The 22,192-nt window shown below is 42.7% G+C and overlaps 1 pseudogene; it reads left to right on the forward strand.

Moving 5' to 3' along the window:
• The first annotated feature begins 963 nt into the window (after window positions 1-963).
• The window catches only part of LOC126095690 (patj homolog), a 69,785-nt pseudogene continuing 48,556 nt past the window's right edge, over window positions 964-22,192 (forward strand).

Here is a 22,192-nt window from a genome sequence, read left to right on the forward strand (position 1 = left end):
TATCCCCTCTGGTTCTTCTACTGGAAGTGAAGGATCTACGAGCACTGATCCACATGACTGCGAGTAGAATAACAGTAATAGATCTAAGGACCATCTACAAGGAAGACAGTGACTAGGGAGAACTCAGGGTATTACACAGATCCCCCTAACAAGTATGTTCCAAGTGCTGTCTTCCACAAACACAGCCAGTGAGTGTAAGGGGTCCGTAGGCCCTTACTATAAGTTTGCACTCGGCACAGATCGATAGGGCGAACAATCGATTGTGTCGTGTTGCAAGAGCGAGTGTGGAGTTGAGTCAGTGCCATGTTGCGGATAGAGGTGTGCAGAGGCTAGTTGTTGTAATGCAAGGCTTTAACGACAAAGGGAGTTGCCATCGCCACGGTTTAACCCCTTTGTGCTCGAATAATACCGGGAAAGTGAAGAAGTATTGTTACGAAAGTGATTAGTGATATTCTAATGCTGATATTTTGGTTTCGCGTCTACCGCACCGGCATCTCTTTGGATTACAGTGCTGGATTGCAGTGTTGGATTGCAGTGATGGATTAACGTGTGACGATAATGAAAAATGAAGAAACCTGTGCTGAGATTAGCCGTAATTAAATATGTATGACGAAGGCAGTGGCTGTCTCCTCCTTTTTGTGTTTTTGAGATGAATATAGGTTTGTAATTAGTGAAACTGTGTTGGTGTTTTTCTTGTTACCAGACATTTCATTATTACAGCATTTGGGAAGGACGAACTGGAAAGTAACAACTTCCGTAGCAGTCAATTCCGATTGCCAGCCCCATTAGGTACACGGTCACATTAATAATAATTATTGGGCTGCTATTCGATCAGATCAGGTCGGGTTGAAATAATCGGAGGTGTTACATGAGCAACTCTTTAGTTGATGGGAAACCTTCTACATCCCATGTTTGAAGGAAGCAATAAAAAATGGTAGATGAATATTAATAACTATTAGAGACATGGCCGCAAGGGACAGGAAGCATCATCTTGTACACTCAGCAAGTATGGCTGGAGGCTTCAATCAACAAGTTATTCTTCGAGCTGGTGAGAGAACAGTGTGCAAGCAACTGCATATTGTCCCATGAAACTGACCATGACCCATTACCCTGAGTCAAATGGAAGGCTTCAAACATTCTGTTAGTAGCTGGGCTCCTGGACATGTGTCACCAGTTTTAGAGCTGTACGGTCATCTGAAATAGGTCATGTGAGCACTGCACACATAACTGAATGAGTGTGATTTACATCCCAGTCTCTTCAGATTGGGCAAATTTTCATCCTACCTAGATAATGATTGCTCATACCCAAAGTAATGCATCTCACTGGTGAGACTATTAAAATTACAGTGATCAGCTAAGAAGCATTTGCAACAGAGTGCCAGAGTTTGTATTTCCTCTTATAAAGTAGTGGAGCTCTCATAGTACTAGGTACAGAAAACTTGTTGTTGTTGTGATCTTCAGTCCTGAGACTGGTTTGATGCAGCTCTCCATGCTACTCTATCCTGTGCAAGTTTCTTCATCTCCCAGTACCTACTGCAACCTACATCCCTCTAAATCTGCTTAGTGTATTCACCTCTTGGTCTCCCTCTACGTTTTTTACCCTCCAAGCTGCCCTCCAGTACTAAATTGGTGATCCCTTGATGCCTTAGAACATGTCCTACCAACCGATCCCTTCTTCTAGTCAAGTTGTGCCACAAACTCCTCTTCTCCCCAATTCTATTCAATATCTCCTCATTAGTTATGTGATCTACCCATCTAATCTTCAGCATTCTTCTGTAGCACCACATTTCGAAAGCTTATATTCTCTTCTTGTCCAAACTATTTATCGTCCATGTCTCGCTTCCATACATGGCTACGCTCCATACAAATACTTTCAGAAACGACTTCCTAACACTTAAATCTATACTTGATGTTAACAAATTTCTCTTCTTCAGAAACACTTTCCTTGCCATTGCCGGTCTACATTTTATATCCTCTCTACTTCGACCATCATCAGTTATTTTGCTCCCCAAATAGCAAAACTCCTTTACTACTTTAAGTGTCTCATTTCCTAATCTAATTCCCTCAGCATCACCCAACTTAATTCGACTACATTCCATTACCCTTGTTTTGCTTTTGTTGATGTTCATCTTATGTCCTCCTTTCAAGACACTCTCCATTCCGTTCAACTGCTCATCCAAGTCCTTTGCTGTATCTGACAGAATTACAATGTCATCGGTGAATCTCAAAGCTTTTATTGCTTCTCCATGGATTTTAATACCTACTCCGAATTTTTCTTTTATTTCCTTCACTGCTTGCTTAATACACAGATTGAATAACATCGGAGATAAGCTACAATGCTGTCTCACTCCCTTCCCAACCACTGCTTCCCTTTCATGCCCCTTGACTCTTATAACTGCCATCTGGTTTCCGTACAAATTGTAAATAGCCTTTTCGTTAATCTAGCTTCTAAGATAAGTCGTAGGGCCAGTATTGCCTCACATGTTCCAGTATTTCGACGGAATCCAATCAGATTTTCCCCGAGGTCGACTTCTACCAGTTTTTCCATTCGCCTGTAAAGAATTCGCATTAGTATTTTGCAGCCGTGACTTATTAAACTGATAGTTCGGTAATTTTCACATCTGCCAACACCTGCTTTCTTTAGGATTGGAATTATTATATTCTTCTTGAAGTCTGAGGGTATTTCGCCTGTCTCATACATCTTGCTCACCAGATGGTAGAGTTTTGGAAGGACAGGCTCTCCCAAGGCTGTCAGTAGTTCTAATGGAATGTTGTCTACCCCTGGGGCCTTGTTTTGACTTAGATCTTTCAGTGCTCTGTCGAACTCTTCACGCAGTATCATATCTCCCATTTCATCTTCATCTACATCCTCTTCCATTTCCATAATATTGTCCTCAAGTACATCGCCCTTGTATAGACCCTCTATATACTCCTTCCACCTTTCTGATTTCCCCTCTTTGCTTAGAACCGTGTTTCCATCTGACCTCTTGATATTCATACAAGTCGCTCTCTTTTCTCCAAAGGTCTCTTTAATTTTCCTGTAGGCTGTATCTATCTCACCCCTAGTGAGATAAGCCTCTACATCCTTACATTTGTCCTCTAGCCATCCCTGCTTAGCCATTGTGCACTTCCTGTCGATCTCATTTTTGAGACGTTTGTATTCCTTTTTGCCTGCTTCATTTACTGCATTTTTATATTTTCTCCTTTCATCAGTTAAATTCAATATTTCTTTAGTTACCGAAGGATTTCTACTAGCCCTTGTCTTTTTACCTACTTGATCCTCTGCTGCTTTCACTACTTCATCCCTCAAAGCTACCCAATCTTCTTCTACTGTATTTCTTTTCCCCATTCCCTTTTGCTCTCCCTGAAACTCTGTAGAACCTCAGGTTCTTTTAGTTTATCCAGGTCCCATCATCTTAAATTCATAATCAATAGATTGTGGTCAGAGTCCACATCTGCCCCCGGAAATGTCTTACAATTTAAAACCTGGTTCCTAAATCTCTCTCTTACCATTATATAATCTATCTGAAACCTGTCAGTATCTCCAGGCTTCTTCCATGTATACAACCTTCTTTTATGATTCTTGAACCAAGTGTTAGCTATGATTAAGTTATGCTCTGTGTAAAATTCTACCAGGCTGCTTCCTCTTTCATTTCTTCCCCCCAATCCATATTCATCTACTACGTTTCCTTCTCTCCCTTTTCCTACTGCCGAATTCCAGTCACCCATGACTATTAAATTTTTGTCTCCCTTCACTATCTGAATAATTTCTTTTATTTCATCATACATTTCTTCAATTTCTTCGTCATCTGCAGCGCTAGTTGGCATATAAACTTGTACTACTGTAGTAAGCATGGGCTTCGTGTCTATCTTGGCCACAATAATGTGTTCACTATGCTGTTTGTAGTAGCTTACCCACACTCCTATTTTTTTATTCATTATTAAACCTACTCCTGCATTACCCCTATTTGATTATGTATTTATAACCCTGTATTCGCCTGACCAAAAGTCTTGTTCCTCCTGCCAATGAACTTCACTAATTCCCACTATATCTAACTTTAACCTATCCATTTCCTTTTTAAATTTTCTAACCTACCTGCCTGATTAAGGGATCTGACATTCCACACTCCGATCCATAGAATGCCAGTTTTCTTTCTCCTGATAACAACGTCCTCTTGAGTAGTCCCCGCCCGGAGATCCAAATGGGGGACTATTTTACCCAAGAGGACGCCATCAACATTTAAGCATACAGTAAAGCTGCATGCCCTCGGGAAAAATTGCGGCTGTAGTTTCTTCTTGCTTTCAGCCGTTTGCAGTACCAGCACAGCAAGGCCGTTTTGGTTAGTGTTACAAGGCGAGATCAGTCAATCATCCGGACTCAGACTGTTGCCCCTGCAACTACTGAAAAGGCTGCTGCCCCTCTTCAGGAAACACGTTTGTCTGGGCTGTCAATAGATAGCCCTCTGTTGTGGTTGGACCTACGGGACTGCTATCTGTATCGCTGAGGCACACAAGCCTCCTCCCCACCAACGACAAGGTCCATGGTTCTTTGGGGGGGGGGGGGGAGGGAGGGGGAACTTGTAAAAGTCATAACTTTACAGGTATGAGTTTTTTGGGGGAAATTTATGTGTATCAAGGATGGGAAAAGAAACTTTTAACACTCTACTTACCTTCAGGTCAGTTCCATAGTCATACCTCCATCACCAGGAGAGATAATCATATGACAATCAGCTGGAACAATCAGTTTTGTAAGTTTTGGGCATCACAAGAAATCCTACAAAACATGAAATGACTTTAAGTAAACTACCTGGTACTGATAGTTCATGAGTGCACTAATGATTGAAATATTTTAGGCCTAACAGCAACAAAGAGACCGAAACTCTTTGAGGATGTTCATGTTGTCAGAGACCATACGAACAATCAGTTTTGTAAGTTTTGGGCATCACAAGACATCCTACAAAACATGAAATGACTTTAAGTAAACTACCTGGTACTGATAGTTCATGAGTGCACTAATGATTGAAATATTTTAGGCCTAACAGCAACAAAGAGACCGAACCTCTTTGAGGATGTTCATGTTGTCAGAGACCATACGGCAGTTACAGCAACAATGTTAACCAGCATACAAATGGCAACTACAGCAAGTAGAAAGTTTGTATGTTCGGCGAACATGAGAAAGAGGCAACAGTGTCATATGTCATTTCCATCTACAGTTACATTCATTCTCTACAAACCACTGTGAAGTGTATGGCAGAGGATTCACTGTATCAATTATTATGGCTTTTTCTCATTCTGTTCGTGCATGGAGTAGGGGGCAAATGATTTTTTAATAGAATTTTATGTGGTAGAGTGTCTCAGCTTTTAGATATTTTGCAAAAAGCATATTTGTGCCATCAGATATAGAAATGTACGTTTATTCTCTATTGGCTTCATTTATTACAATCATCTTCACATGAAATAGTGGAAAGTACAAAACAGATGAATACAGAATATACACAAGTATCGCAGAAAATGAGAGAGTTTAAAAAGGTAATTTTAAACCATGGTATTAACACAGTGTACATCAGTGGATCAAAAATACATTTTCATCAAGTGTGATCCAACATAATGCAGAACTCTGTCTTAACATACTCCATATAAATTTGCCGTGCCTTGGTGCATTTACAGTAATGTGCACTTTGTGTTAATTCCACACTTAATAATTGACACATTGTAACTGCCAAAGGTACAAATACAGGGCGAGTCAAAAACCCTTGGACACCTTAATAAATTGGAAGATGAAAGGGAAATTTGAAATGTGATGATGGGAACATAGGTTTGCTGTGGGGCTGCAATTTTTGGAGTGAATGTCATTCATGGCCGCCATCTTGAAATCCGCCATTTTGGATTCAAGTCTTTTATGGGAAGGGGGTGTATGACACATCAGATAACACTCGCTTGAGCTCTGTAATTTAGTGATGTATTTTGTTTTTGTTTACTTCTACAGTTTAGAGGTTATTTATGTTCAAAGTTTGGAAATTACCTTCATACCGACTGCTACAACACATGTTCTACGTGTTGTCCATCCCGTGCAGTGCACAACTGTAGTCGCCGCAATCACTGTGACTGCACATGGAGGAGAGTGTCTCCTGCAATTTGGTCACAGGCATGTTGTATGTGTTTCTCCAGGTGTCTCAAATCACAGATGCTCTCAGCATTACACTATCTGTTTAAGATGTCTCCATAGATAAAAATCAAGTGGCGTTAAGGCAGGGGATCTAGGCGGCCAGGGGCGTTAAGTCAGGGGATCTGGGCGGCCACTCCTCGGGACGACGGCGACCAATTCACATCCCTGGCAGTTGTTCCTCCAACCAATCACGGACACCAATGCCATAGTGTGGAGGGTTCCATCGTGCTGAAAATAAGATGGGAAAATGCCGTCAGCGTTCGGTGTGGAAGGGAACACAAGGTCCTGCAGCAGCATCAGATACTGTGGTGTAGTTAAGGTACTGTAATTGAAACATTGCCCAATGATGCGGGTGTCCCATATGCCACACCACACCATCATCTTCGCTGGACTATGTTCTCCAGTTGAGGCAACACAGTTCAGATTTATGTCACTCCAGTATTGACAATTATGTCAATTAACCTCCCCGTTTCAAAGTGAAATACATGCCTCATCGCTGAACAGTATGCCCTTGGCAAACAAAGGATCCAGTTCGTGTTGTTCAGTAGCCCACAGGCAGAACTCCAACCTGCGATCAGGGTATTCCTCGTGGAGATAACATCTTGGACCTACTGATAACAAACAGACCCGAACTTTTCAACTCTGTAAGTGCAGAACAGGGAATCGGTGATCATAAGGCCATTGCAGCATCCCTGAATATGGAAGTTAATAGGAATATAAAAAAAGGGAGGAAAGTTTATCTGTTTAGCAAGAGTAATAGAAGGCAGATTTCAGAGTACCTAACAGATCAAAACGAAAATTTCTGTTCTGACACTGACAATGTTTAGTGTTTATGGAAAAAGTTTAAGGCAATTGTAAAATGCGTTTTAGACAGGTACGTGCCGAGTAAAACTGTGAGGGACGGGAAAAACCCACCGTAGTTCAACAACAAAGTTAGGAAACTACTGCGAAAGCAAAGAGAGCTTCACTCCCAAGTTTAAACGCAGCCAAAACCTCTCAGACAAACAGAAGCTAAATGATGTCAAAGTTAGCATAAGGAGGGCTATGCGTGAAGCGTTCAGTGAATTCGAAAGTAAAATTCTATGTACCGACTTGACAGAAAATCCTAGGAAGTTCTGGTCTTACGTTAAATCAGTAAGTGGCTCGAAACAGCATATACAGACACTCCGGGATGATGATGGCATTGAAACAGAGGATGACACGCGTAAAGCTGAAATACTGAACACCTTTTTCCAAAGCTGTTTCACAGAGGAAGACCGCACTGCAGTTCCTTCTCTAAATCCTCGCACAAACGAAAAAATGCCTGACACCGAAATAAGTGTCCAAGGAATAGAAAAGCAACTGAAATCACTCGACAGAGGAAAGTCCACTGGACCTGACGGTATACCAATTCGATTCTACACAGAGTACGCGAAAGAACTTGCCCCCCTTCTAACAGCCATGTACCTCAAGTCTCTAGAGGAACGGAAGGTTCCAAATGATTGGAAAAGAGCACAGGTAGTCCCAGTCTTCAAGAAGGGTCGTCGAGCAGATGCGCAAAACTATAGACCTATATCTCTGGCGTCGATCTGTTGTAGAATATTAGAACATGTTTTTTGCTCGCGTATCATGTCGGTTTTGGAAACCCAGAATCTACTCTGTAGGAATCAACATGGATTCCAGAAACAGTGATCGTGTGAGACCCAACTCGCTTTATTTGTTCATGAGACCCAGAAAATATTAGATACAGGCTCCCAGGTAGATGCTATTTTCCTTGACTTCCGGAAGGTGTTCAATACAGTTCCGCACTGTCGCCTGATAAAGTAAGAGCCTACGGAATATCAGACCAGCTGTGTGGCTGGATTTAAGAGTTTTTAGCAAACAGAACACAGCATGTTGTTATCAATGGAGAGACATCTACAGATGTTAAGGTAACCTCTGGCGTGCCACAGGGGAGTGTTATGGGACCATTGCTTTTCACAATATATATAAATGACCTAGTAGATAGTTACGGAAGTTTCATGCGGCTTTTCGCGGATGATGCTGTAGTATACAGAGAAGGTGCAGTATTAGAAAATTGTAATGAAATGCAGGAAGATCTGCAGCGGATAGGTACTTGGTGCAGGGAGTGGCAACTGACCCTTAACATAGACAAATGTAATGTATAGCGAATACATAGAAAGAAGGATCCTTTATTGTATGATTATATGATAACAGAACAAACACTGGTAGCAGTTACTTCTGTAAAATATCTGGGAGTATGCGTGCGGAACGATTTGAAGTGGAACGATCATATAAAATTAATTGTTGGTAAGGCGGGTACCAGGTTGAGAGTCATTGGGAGAGTCCTTAGAAAATGTAGTCCATCAACAAAGGAGGTGGCTTACAAAACACTCGTTCGACCTATACTTGAGTATTGCTCATCAGTGTGGGATCCATACCATATCGGGTTGACGGAAGAGATAGAGAAGATCCAAAGAAGAGCGGCGCATTTCATCACAGGGTTATTTGGTAACCGTGATAGCGTTACGGAGACGTTTAGCAAACTCAAGTGGCAGACTCTGCAAGAGAGGCGCTCTGCATCGTGGTGTAGCTTGCTCGCCAGGTTTTGAGAGGGTGCGTTTCTGGATGAGGTATCGAATATATTGCTTCCCCCTAGTTATACCTCCAGAGGAAATCACGAATGTAAAATTAGAGAGATTCAAGCGCGCACAGAGTCTTTCAGACAGTCGTCCTTCCCGCGAACCATACGTGACTGGAACAGAAAAGGGAGGTAATGACACTGGCACCTAAAGTGCCCTCCGCCACACACCATTGGGTGGCTTGTGGAGTATAAATGTAGATGTAGATGTAGATGTAGAAGTTGGTGTTGCATATGCAGCTTGTAAGGATGCCATTTATTGGTGTTCAATATCTGGACAACGGAGGTTTGGCTTATTCCACATGCTAGGCCACACGACGGGTACATCGTTTAGGACTTTTCACAAACGACGCAACAACCGCAGTTGCAGTTAGCTGATTGGTGGCAGTCCTTGGTCGCCCACTACATGCCCTATCATGAACATGCCCGTTTTCCGGAATTTGGTGATCATGTGAGCCACCGTGCTGTGCGACACTGGTTCTCTGCTGGGTGCCGTCTGTTGTAGTCAGCTGCTATTGTTCGGTAGCTGTGTTCCCCTGATATAAGGATGGTTTTGATCTTCTGTTCACATGTCAGACCCATTTTAGATCACCTGGAACAAAGAGAGACATGAGTCGGTATCAAAGAAACTTTGAACATTAATATCTTCTAAACTGTACAAGATAGACAAAAACAAACTACGCCGCTCAATTCCAGAGCTCAAGCGAGTGTTATTTTATGTGTCATAACCCCCCCCCCCCCCCAATCATTTAAAAAAAAAAACTTGAATCCAAAATGGCAGATTTCAAGATGACGGCCATGAATAACATTCACTCCAACAGTTGCGGCCCCACGTCAAACCAGTGTCCCCATCACCACATTTCAATTTTCCCTTTAATCTTCCAACTTATGAAAGTTTCCAAGGACTTTTGACTCACCCTGTATTACATGGTTGTCAAAGAGATCAAGTTGAAACACATGGAAAGTATCAATACCTAAAACGTTACGAATGTTCTCTGATCCAGTCAAAGATTACAATAACAGAAATACAAAATTAAATGGCCCCCCTCTTCTCTGAACAACATAAATAAGTAACCTGTTACAATGACAATATTATGAAAAGGATTAATTGCTACTCACCATACTGCCAGTCAGGCATCAGCAGGCAGAGACAGTAGTCATGAGTTGCGTCTGTGTGTGCCAGTTGCATCTGCATGAATATGTATGTGTGTGTGTGTGTGTGTGTGTGTGTGTGTGTGTTTGTAGCAGGCTTTTTGTTGTGCATTTCTGCTACTCAACACCTCCATTATGTGGTGAGTAGCAGTCTATCCTTTTTGTCATATTGCCATTAACCCATTATAATCTGGTATATTGACTTCAGTGTTACAGAAATTAAAAAGAAGTTATTTATCAGAACTAAACACTGAATGAAGTCAATTTAAAGGACTGTAATGGAGTTGAACTTTAAAACTGTTATACTATGTGATAATTTTAGATGAAGTTATTAGGTATGTAGATTGACAAAGGCAATAAAAGTATGAAAAATTTGAAAACAGTTTTAGAAACAAACTGCCTGTAATAACCATTCGGCCAGTCCAGTCTTAAAATTGTACTAAAGTGAATATGAAATCATATTCATAGGTCATTCCATGTCAAAGGGACCAATATTAAAAAGGGTTCCCACTCTTGCATTTCCAAATGTAATGAAATTTGATGTGAACATTCTATATGGTCTTTGATGGTTACATACCAAATTTGATTTCAGTGTCTTCAGTGGTTGAATTTTTAGGTGATTTAGAAGAGAGACTACTCACATTTGCATCACATAGAGGGATGCAGATGTGTCGGGTTTCCTAGGCTTTTTTAAAATTTCTAGCAAACATTTGGTCATTTTTTAAAAATGTACATAGACAACCATTTATGCTGAATCACGTGACAGCAAAAATTTGGGATGTAGCCACACACCTAAATGTAGATACAAGCCTCTGAAGTGGCTAAAAAAATTGTCCCACAATTCTGAGATTCAAGGTTTGACTGACCACTGCCACTTTTCATATGAACAAGTCACACCAAACCGTCAGCGAGTTATTCCTACCTGTTGTTGTTGTGGTATCCAGTGCAGAGTCTGGTTTGATTCAGCTCTCCATGCTGCTCTATCCTGTGCAAGCTTCTTCATCTCTGAGTAACAACCACAACCTACATCCTTCTTAATGTGCTTAGTGTATTCATCTCTTTGTCTTCCTCTACAATTTTTACCCTCCACACTTCTCTCCAGTACTAAATTGGTGATCCCTTGATGCCTCAGAACGTGTTCTACCAACGGATCCCTTCTTTTAGTCAGGTTGTGCCACAAATTCCTCTTCTCCCCAATTCTATTAAGCATCTCCTCATTACTTATGTGACTGACCCATTGACTTCAGCATTCTTCCGTAGCACCACATTTCGAAAGCTGGTACTCTCTTCTTGGCTAAACTATTTATTGTCCAACTTTCGCTCCCATACATGGCCACACTTCATACAAATACTTTCAGGAAAGACTTCCCGACACTTAAATCTATACTTGATAATCAACAAATTTCTCTTCTTCAGAAATGCTTTCCTTGCCAGAAGCAGTCTACATTTTATATCCTCTCTACCTTTACCATCATCAGTTATTTTGCTCCCCAGATAGTAAAACTCATCTCTACCTTAAGTGTCCCTCAGCATCACCTGATTGAATTCGACTACATTCCATTATTCTCATTTTGGTTTTGTTGATGTTTGTCTTATATACTCCTTTCAAGACACTGTCCATTCCATTCAACTGCTCTTTTAGGTCAAGTTTTTATTTCTTCTCGCTGAATTACTTCTCGCTGAGTACTTCTCGCTGAAGTAACTCGCTGAGTTACTTCTCCAAATTTGTCTTTGGTTCCCTTTACTGCATGATCAATGTTGTTGTTGTTGTTGTTGTTGTTCTGGTCTTCAGTCCTGAGACTGGTTTGATGCAGCTCTCCATGCTACTCTATCCTGTGCAAGCTTCTTCATCTCCCAGTACCTACTGCAACCTACATCCTTCTGAATCTGCTTAGTGTATTCATCTCTTGGTCTCCTTCTACGATTTTTACCCTCCACACTGCCCTCCAGTGCTAAATTGGTGATCCCTTGATGCCTCAGAACATGTCCTACCAATCGATCCCTTCTTCTAGTCAAGTTGTGCCACAAACTCCTCTTCTCCCCAATCCTATTCAATACCTCCTCATTAGTTATGTGATCTACCCATCTAATCTTCAGCATTCTTCTGTAGCACCACATTTCGAAAGCTTCTATTCTCATCTTGTCCAAACTATTTATCGTCCATGTTTCACTTCCGTACATGGCTACACTCCATACAAATACTCTCAGAAATGACTTCCTGACACTTAAATCTATACTCGATGTTAACAAATTTCTCTTCTTCAGAAATGCTTTCCTTGCCATTGCCAGTCTACATTTTATATCCTTTCTACGTCGACCATCAACAGTTATTTTGCTCCCCAAATAGCAAAACTCCTTTAACTACTTCAAGTGTCTCATTTCCTAATCTAATACCCTCAGCATCTCCTGACTTAATTCGACTACATTCCATTATCCTCATTTTGCTTTTGTTGATGTTCATCTTATATCCTCTTCTCAAGATGCTATCCATTCTGTTCAACTGCTCTTCCAAGTCCTTTGCTGTCTCTGACAGAATTACAATGTCATCGGCGAACCTCAAGGTTTTTATTTCTTCTCCATGGATTTTAATACCTACTCCGAATTTTTCTTTTGTTTTCTTTACTGCTTGCTCAATATACAGATTGAATAACATCGGGGAGAGGCTACAACCCTGACTCACTTCCTTCCCAACCACTGCTTCCCTTTCATGCCCCTCAACTCTTATAACTGACATTTGGTTTCTGTACAAATTGTAAATAGACTGACATTTGGTTTCTGTACAAATTGTAAATAGACTTTCGCTCCCTGTATTTTACACCTGCCACCTTCAGAATCTGAAAGAGAATATTCCAGTCAACATAGTCAAAGGCTTTCTCTAAGTCTACAAATGCTAGAAACATAGGTTTGATTTTCCTTAATCTAGCTTCCAAGATAAGTCATAGGGTCAGTATTGCCTCACGTGTTCCAATATTTCTATGGTATCCAAACTGATCTTCCCCAAGGTCGGCTTCCTCTAGTGTTTCCATTCGTCTGTTAAGAATTCGCGCTAGTATTTTGCAGCCGTGACTTATTAAACTGATAGTTCGGTAATTTTCACATCTGTCAACACCTGCTTTCTTTGGGATTGGAATTATTATATTCTTCTTGAAGTCTGAGGGTATTTCGCCTGTCTCATACATCTTGCTCACCAGTTTTGTCAGGACTGGCTCTCCAAAGGCTGTCAGTAGTTATAATGGAATGTTGTCTACTACCGGCCCCTTGTTTTGACTCAGGTCTTTCAGTGCTCTGTCAAACTCTTCATGCAATATCATATTTCCCATTTCATTATCTACCTCCTCTTCCATTTCCATAATATTGTCCTCAAGAACATCGTCCTTGTGTAGACCCTCTATATACTCCTTCCACCTTTCTGCATTCCCTTCTTTGCTTAGAACTGGTTTTCCATCTGACCTCTTGATATTGATACAGTTGGCTCTCTTTTCTCCAAAGGTCTCTTTAATTTTCCTGTTATCAGTATCTATCTTTCACCTAGTGACTTGCATCTCTACATCCTTACATTTGTCCTCTAGCCATCCCGGCTTAGCGATTTTGCACTTTCTGTCGATCTCATTTCTGAGATGTTTGTATTCGTTTTTGCCTGCTTCATTTACTGCATTTTTATATTTAGCCCTTTCATCAATTAAATTCAATATTTCTTCTGTTATACAAGGATTTCTACTAGCCCTTGTCTTTTACCTATTTGATCCTCTGCTACCTTTACTATTTCATCCCTCAAAGCTACCCATTCTTCTTCTACTGTATTTCTTTCCCCCATTCCTGTCAGTTGTTCCCTTATGCTCTCCCTGAAACTCTGTACAACCTCTGGTTCTTTCAGTTTATCCAGGTCTCATCTCCTTAAATTCCAACCTTTTTGCAGTTTCTTCAGTTTTTATCTATAGTTCATAACCAATAGATTGTGGTCAGAGTCCACATCTGCCCCTGGAGATGTCTTACAGTTTAAAACCTGGTTCCAAAATCTCTGTCTTACCATTATATAATTTATCTGATACCTTTTAGTATCTCCAGGGTTCTTCCATGTATACAACCTTCTTTCGTGATTCTTGAACCAAGTGTTAGCTACGATTAAGTTATGCTCTGCGCAAAATTCTACCAGGCGGGCTTCCTCTTTCATTTCTTAGCCCCAATCCATATTCACCTACTATGTTTCCTTCTCTCTCTTTTCATATTCTCGTATTCCAGTCACCCATGACTATTAAATTTTCGTCTCCCTTCACTATCTGAATAATTTCTTTTATCGCATCATACACTTCTTCAATTTCTTCGTCATCTGCAGAGCTAGTTGGCATATAAACTTGTACTACTGTAGTGGGCATGGGCTTCGTGTCTATCTTGGTCACAATAATGCATTCACTATGCTGTCTCTAGTAGCTTACCCATACTACAATTTTTTTACTCGTTATTAAACCTACTCCTGCATTACCCCTATTTGATTTTGTATTTATAACCCTGTATTCACCTGACCAAAAGTGTTGTTCCTCCTGCCACCGAACTTCACTAATTCCCACTATATTTAACTTAAACCTGTCCATTTCCCTTTTTAAATTTTCTGACCTACCTGCCCGATTAAGGGATCTGACATTCCACACTCCGATCCGTAGAATGCCAGTATTCTTTCTCCTGATACCGACGTCATCTTGAGTAGTCCCTGCCCAGAGATCTGAATGGGGGACTAGTTTACCTCTGAAATATTTTACCCAAGAAGACGCCATCATCATTTAATCATACAGTAAAGCTTCATGCCCTCGGGAAAAATTACGGCTGTAGTTTCCCCTTCTTTTCAGCCGTTCACAGCACCAGAACAGCAAGGTCATTTTGTTTAGTGTTACAAGGCCAGATCAGTCAATCATACAGACTGTTGCCCCTGCAACTACTGAAAAGGCTGCTGCCCCTCTTCAGGAACGACGCGTTTGTCTGGCCTCTCAACAGATACCCTTCCGTTGTGGTTGCTCCTACGGTACGGTTATCTGTATCGTTGAGGCACGCAAGCCTCCCCACCAATGGCAAGGTCCATGGTTCATGGGGGGGGGGGGGGACCACGTATTAGCTATGATTAATTTATGCTCTACGCAAAATTCTGCCACATGGCTTCCTCTTTCATTCCTTACCCCCTAATCCATATTCACCTACTACTTTTCCTTCTGTGCCTTTCCCTGCTATTGAATTCCAGTCACCCATGACTTATATATTCATCTTCCTTTACTATCTGAATAATTTCTTTTGTCACATCATACCTATGATGTCTATATATGGATCCAATTTAATTAACAGTGTATATTTTCTATGTGCAAATTTAGGGTATTTTTGGGGGGTAGGGGCAGTACCTCAGCTATACCTTGTTCAATTCTTTTTTCTTGCCACAGCCAGAAAGAGCAGGATTTAAGCTTTCAAAGTTGTATTATTTGAACCCTCGAACTTGTATTTTGAAGAGTAAAAATATATATCAAAAGTAGTGAAAATGGATTATCGATGAATACAATTAATACAATTTGAAGTTGTAAATCAAAATATGTATAACTTGTAGTCTCTCTTAATAGCGTAAGATTTGCCTGTGGTTTAGGGAATGTAACTATGCTAATGAGAAGTATTTTTATACTATTGTACAGTATAGAATGTAAATACAATAAAATCTCATAAAATGCTCTTAACATTATAAAATCTAGAATATCATAATGGGATGCTATGTTGCTTTAGAACATTTTAATTCTACAACACTTGGTGATGTGCATATGCATTGTCACCCAGTTCCCATCAGCATAATAAAGCAGCAATAGTTTTTAAGGCTTCATCCTCACAATGATATGTTGCTGAATCACACCACTTTCAGTTGTTGTAATCATTATTGGAATTTTTCATAGTGGCAGTCTTCCATGCTGTGTTATCTTTTGTGTTGACATTGTATAATCATAGTGTTGAGTGCCAATTGTTTGAATCAGTCAATTCTCATTGTTGTAGTTGAAAGTAAGTACTAAAAAATATGTTTTGGTGGCATAATTTGTATATTTTATATAGATACAAGATTGCATCTGTTACATGTGTGTGGGTTTTCTGGCTGTAGCGACTGACAGCGCACATCAGACTCCAACCAATTACGGTCAGGCACTTTTATTAAGTTCATGGAATTACACAAAATGCAAGAAAAAGATGTAAATTCACAGCATGCACATTGCAACCAAAGTCCACATACCAAACCAAAGAACCACAAGTCCCGAAAGACTGTTTACTCTGCACTTCGTAGATGGCAGTTACTCGGTGTTGATCGTCGCCAAAGAGGAAACCCCCCCTCCTTGGAGTGCGGAGCACTGGGGGATGCAAATCTTGAGCATCCAGTCGGTGCTGAATGTTGCAGCTATGCCAGCAGTAATCATCCCATTTGGGATGGGGACTGTGAGCAGGATGGTGATATATGACGTGGGGATGGACTTGTGTGAAGTGTTCCCTATGTGGAGGACGAAGATGGATCCCTCATGGAGCTGCAAGAAAGCTTGTCACATGGGCACTCAGAGGTGTTGATTGAGATGCAGATTTTGTTGACAGTGGACATAGGGGGGCACTAGGGGAGATGGTGGTGAAAAATAATGTTGTTCAGAAGAAACACTGAAACACTCTGTGGGGGCATTGGCTGCCAACACTTGCGATGGGGTAACGCCACACGCAGCATGTGGTTGGGCCTGTGGTTGTGGATTGTCACACGCAGTGCCTGAGTAAAATGAGGGCAGAGTATCAACACATGCAACAACTGAGCTGCCCACAGGTGTAGGCTCAGTGCACATATGATCATGGTGGGGTTCAGGGGAGTACGCAGTCTGTGTGAGATCGGAGTTGTCACCTGACGGAGGAACACTCAACTCGAAAGGGTGTGGTACAGATTTATCGATCATCCAGGCTGGTTTCACGCGTTAAAGGGAAACTGTCTGCCGATGGCCACTGATGAGAATGTCCATACTATTGTCCATGTGAGCCACTACTCGATGCAGGCCAGTGTAAGGTGGCTCTAATGCTTGCTTGACTGTGTCATCCCGTAACATAATGAACTTGCAAGAGTCCAGTGCCGAATGCAGAAAGATCCGAGAACATGTATGTGGTTGTGGAAGGGGCATGTAGATCACAGCTGTGTGTGTCCAGGCATGCTCAACTAGAGCGGGGAGGTCGGACAGGTCGAAGATAGCTTAATTGTTTATGAACTCTGTGGGGAGGTCTAGGGTCTTGCCATACAGGATCTCCACAAGTGAAGCCTGGAGGTCTGTCTTGTAAGCCGTGCGTATTCCTAACATAACCCAGGGAAGGGCGTCGGACCACTCAATGACGTTTCACATGAGGGTCACTTTCAGAGTCCTGTGCCACCACTCGACCATTCCATTGCTCTGTGGGTGGTAAGCCGTAGTGCGGAGTCTATCCACCCCACAGAGTACGCAGAGTTTGTTAAACAGCAGGGATTCAAACTACCTTCCCTGGTCGATGGTGATGGATGTAGGGCAGCCCAATCGAGGTATCCAGGAGCATACAATTGCATGTGTACGGAATCCGCTGTGATGCCCTGCAGGGGTGTTGCCTCCACCCAACGTGTAATGCAGTCAATAACAGACAGGATATACCTGGACCCATCAGACACGAGTAATGGTCCTACGAGATCCAGATGCATGTGTCGTATGCGGCCTTTTGGGATGTCGAATTTACCTACATGGGATTGTGTGTGCCTGCTGACTTTGCTGGGCTGGCACTGTGAACAAGCACGAGCCCAAGTATGTCAATCCCTCTTCACCCCCAGCTACACAAATCGTTCTGTAACAAGGCACATAGCAGCCTTATCACCAGGATGTGAAAGGTTATGTAATGTAGTGAATACTTGGTGAAGGAGTGCAGGGCGAACAATAGGCTGGGCATTGCCCATGGACGTATTGCACCACAGTGGCCTGACCAAGCCTGGTAGGTTGCAGGAAATCATCTGGAGGGAAGGCTATGGGTCCTGTAAGAGGTTGTGCAGTTCGGTATCATTGTCCTGTAAGCAGGCCAATTCATCAAAATTAATGGGGGACAAAATTGCAGTGATACTTGATAGGTAGTTAGCCACCACACTTTCTGAACCGCGGATGTGACAGATGTCTGTTGTGTATTGGCAAATTAAGTCTATCTGCCAAAACCCTCATGGGGGAAGGTCAACAGTGGGGTTATGGATAGCCTCCGCAAGGAGATGATGGTCTGTGAAAATTGTTATATGTTCCTTCCTTCAATGTCTGTGTAGAAATATTTTACAGCTTCATAAACCGCAAGCAATTCTCTGTCAAATGCTGACCATTTTCGTTGAGCCATAGATAGTTTTTTGGAAAAGAAATGGAGTGGTTGTGTCGTGTCACCAACGTGCTGTTGGAGGACTGCACCGATTGCAAAATCACTTGCATGTGCTGTAATAAAGATGCAGGAATCTGGCAAAGGGTGGGTGACGTTTACACCACGTGCTAATACTGACTTAAGGTCTTCGAAAGCTCTTACCACGTTGTCAGACCACTGTACTCGGCGATTGCCCGAGGTTTGTTTCCCGGTCAATGCGTCAGTCAAGGGGCTTGAATTGCTGCCACCATCAACAGGTTATGATGGTAGAAATTCATAGTTCCTAAAAACTGGCATAATTCACGAAATGACACTGGGAGAGGTAGATCGCGAATGCAGTCCTAAGGGGGGGCGTATACCTTCCAAGCAGACGGTATACCCCAGAAAAGTGACATCGGTGCAGAGGAGTTGTGACTTGTCATTATTGATCTCGACTCCGTTACGTGTCAATAAGTCCTGTATTGTGGCCAGGTGGAGTTCATGTTCTCTGTCAGAGGAGCAAAAAATGAGTATGTCATTGAGGTATGTGTAACAATATGTGCAGTTAAACTGAAGTGAGTCTATAAAATGTTGCCAAGTTTGGGCCTCGTTTTTGAGACCATAAGGCATGTTTCACCAACTGCGACACAATCGCATACACAAACAGTGATCCAATACTGTCAAATGTTTTTTATTCCAGTCTCTGATCACATAAATTCTTTAGACAGTGACCGGTTTCAGTCCATAATGACCATCCTCAGATCTGTTTTACAGCATGTCCTAAAGTGGTAAGGCCATTATGGCATCGTCAAAACATATATATATAATCAGCACAGCATTGTCACACCTTATTTTAGATCCATGTGATGATGATGTGCTGATTATGTTTATATGTTTTGACGATGCCATTATGGCCTTATCACTTTAGGACATGGTGTAAAAAAGATTTGAGGATGGTCGTTACGGACGGAAACCAGTCATCGTATAAAGAATTGATACTGTGATCAGAGACTGGAATATAAAACATTTTCATAAGGCATGTAACAGAATTCATAGAGGCCGAAAGGAGTGATGAACACTGTCTTTGGTATGTCACTCTGTTCCATGGGTATCTCTGTAAGTATGCCTTGCAGCAGTCCAAAACACTGAAGATATGTGCTCCACTAAGTACTTGCACAAAGTCTTGTAAATGAGGTATCGGATAACTGTCTAATACGGTCCATGGATTGAGGCGGCGATTGTCGCCACAGAGGTGCACTGTGCTGTCCTTTTTGGGAACTAAATGTACGGGCGAAGACCAGTTACTGACGGATGGACGAACGAACGATACCTGCCTGCAGAAGTTCCTCCACTGTGGCCGTAGCGAGGCATAGTTTATGTGGTGGCTGTCGGTGCACTTTATGACGCACTGGTGGCCCGTCTGTTGTGACAATTTTGCGTGTTGTGCCATTCGTGGTAGCGTTCAGCTGAGCTGGCGAACTTGCTTGGGGGGCCATCACAAAAGGGAATCAGTAGCATGCGAGAGTCACTAACCTGATGTGCTGGGGAAGCTGTCCGCATCGGTGGTGACAAAGTTCCACGATGTGCATCTCCGGTGTTGGTGGGCAGCAGTGTCAAAGTCCCACATGGTGCGTCCCTGGTGTTGGAGGGTGGTGGCGTTAATAGGCATTGTACGAGGCATCGTGCCTTGGTGGCGTGGCCAGCGCAGAGGCCGTCAACTGCAGAGCACTTGGACTGAAGCTGAGCGATGGAAGTTGCGAGGCTGTCCGACCAAAATCCAACATGTATAGATGTCCTCGTGAGGTGGGGGATCTGACAGAATGCAACGTCTGTGGGCACCCTTCCATGCATCCACTAGCTGTGGCACCTACTGCAGCCCTTGTGCGGAGTTTGGGAATGTGCAGGGTGGTTGGCAGTTGTGAGCGGTGTCCCTGTAAGTGGAGTGGAACCAGCATATGCATGGGTCAGCTGTACTTGTCCCGCCAACCGAAGCGTCAGGTGAGGAGAAGGTGGGGCGGGTAGGCGCTATTCCGGTTGCGGTCGGGAGAGGTTGCTGCCAGCCCGCTCTCAATTCCCAGTCTCAGCCGCTAGATGGCTGCTGTTCCGTGTGCTGTCTGTGATACGCATGTGCCCAGCCTCTACTGCCCGACAGTGGAAGTATACTCACAGGATTACCAACCTTGGCAGTATTAGGCACTGTACTCTGTGGAGGGAGGTGGCAGTGCTGAATAATGGCATATGCCTGATCTGCCAGCCGTAGTTTAACCTTGAGTGATGCTGCGGTGTATGGGAGCAAATGTAATTGTAGTTCTTGCGGCAGTTTCACCAACCATGATGCCCAGAGCGCTAAGTTTGGCAAGATATTGGTACTGACCTGTGCACACAAGTGTTGCCACAGGTGTGAGGGCGTTCTGTCACCTAAAGTCTCGTCATAAATAATGTTGTGAATCATATCGGCTGGCAGACGAGAAAGACGTTCGATGAGTAGTGCTCAGGCAGAGGCATATTTGTTGCTCTTGGGTGGGATCAGCCACTAGTCACTGATGAGATCAGGGTGGTCATGCAGGTGGTTTGCTAAACACACAAAATGAGTGCTGTCTTCCACAATATCATCTATGTCCAACATGTTGTCCACCAAGGTGAACCACGTCACTGGGTTGTCCGGTTGTAACAGCAGCAGCTTTGGAAAATGACCAGGGACCAGTGCTAGTGGGGCTGTAGGAAAGGCACAAATCGTACAGGGATTCTGCATGGTGTTCACTGATGTATACTGTGCCTGAGTGATGGGCGATGTGTTGCATTGGATGTCCATTAGCTGTGCAGGCGAGACATGATATCCAGTCCTTGTGGGCAGGAAATCTGTATGGCCACACGACAAGCATGGCACAGCAGGTGCAGAAGTACCAACGGCTGATGCAGACGAAATCTTGAGCAGAGGTGAGAAATCGCCATTGAGTGTCGAGTGATTGGGCAGAACCACAGCAGGTGGGTCGCCTGAGGTGCGCGTGGGGTGGCAGAATGGGTAGGCGTATACATGGCCTGGTATGGTTGACACGAGTGTCCCTGCGACCGGCATGGAGAGGGAAACATTAAACGGCGGACTGCTCTGAGGAGGGGGTGGCCGTGCATTGTTGTTGTTGTTGTGGTGGTCTTCAGTCCTGAGACTGGTTTGATGCAGCTCTCCATGCTACCCTATCCTGTGCAAGCTTCTTCATCTCCCAGTACCTACTGCAACCTACATCATTCTGAATCTGCTTCGTGTATTCATCTCTTGGTCTCCCTCTACGATTTTTACCCTCCACTCTGCCCCCCAATACTAGATTGGTGATCCCTTGATGCCTCAGAACATGTCCTACCAACCGATCCCTTCTTCTGGTCAAGTTGTGCCACAAACTTCTCTTCACCCCAATCCTATTCAATACTTCCTCATTAGTTAAGTGATCTACCCATCTAATCTTCAGCATTCTTCTGTAGCACCACATTTCGAAAGCTTCTATTCTCATCTTGTCCAAACTATTTATCGTCCATGTTTCACTTCCGTACATGGCTACACTCCATACAAATACTCTCAGAAATGACTTCCTTACACTTAAATCTATACTCGATGTTAACAAATTTCTCTTCTTCAGAAATGCTTTCCTTGCCATTGCCAGTCTACATTTTATATCCTTTCTACGTCGACCATCAACAGTTATTTTGCTCCCCAAATAGCAAAACTCCTTTAACTACCTCAAGTGTCTCATTTCCTAATCTAATACCCTCAGCATCTCCTGACTTAATTCGACTACATTCCATTATCCTCATTTTGCTTTTGTTGATGTTCATCTTATATCCTCTTCTCAAGATGCTATCCATTCTGTTCAACTGCTCTTCCAAGTCCTTTGCTGTCT

This window comes from Schistocerca cancellata, chromosome 8, assembly GCF_023864275.1.
Source record: "Schistocerca cancellata isolate TAMUIC-IGC-003103 chromosome 8, iqSchCanc2.1, whole genome shotgun sequence".
NCBI lineage: Eukaryota > Metazoa > Arthropoda > Insecta > Orthoptera > Acrididae > Schistocerca > Schistocerca cancellata.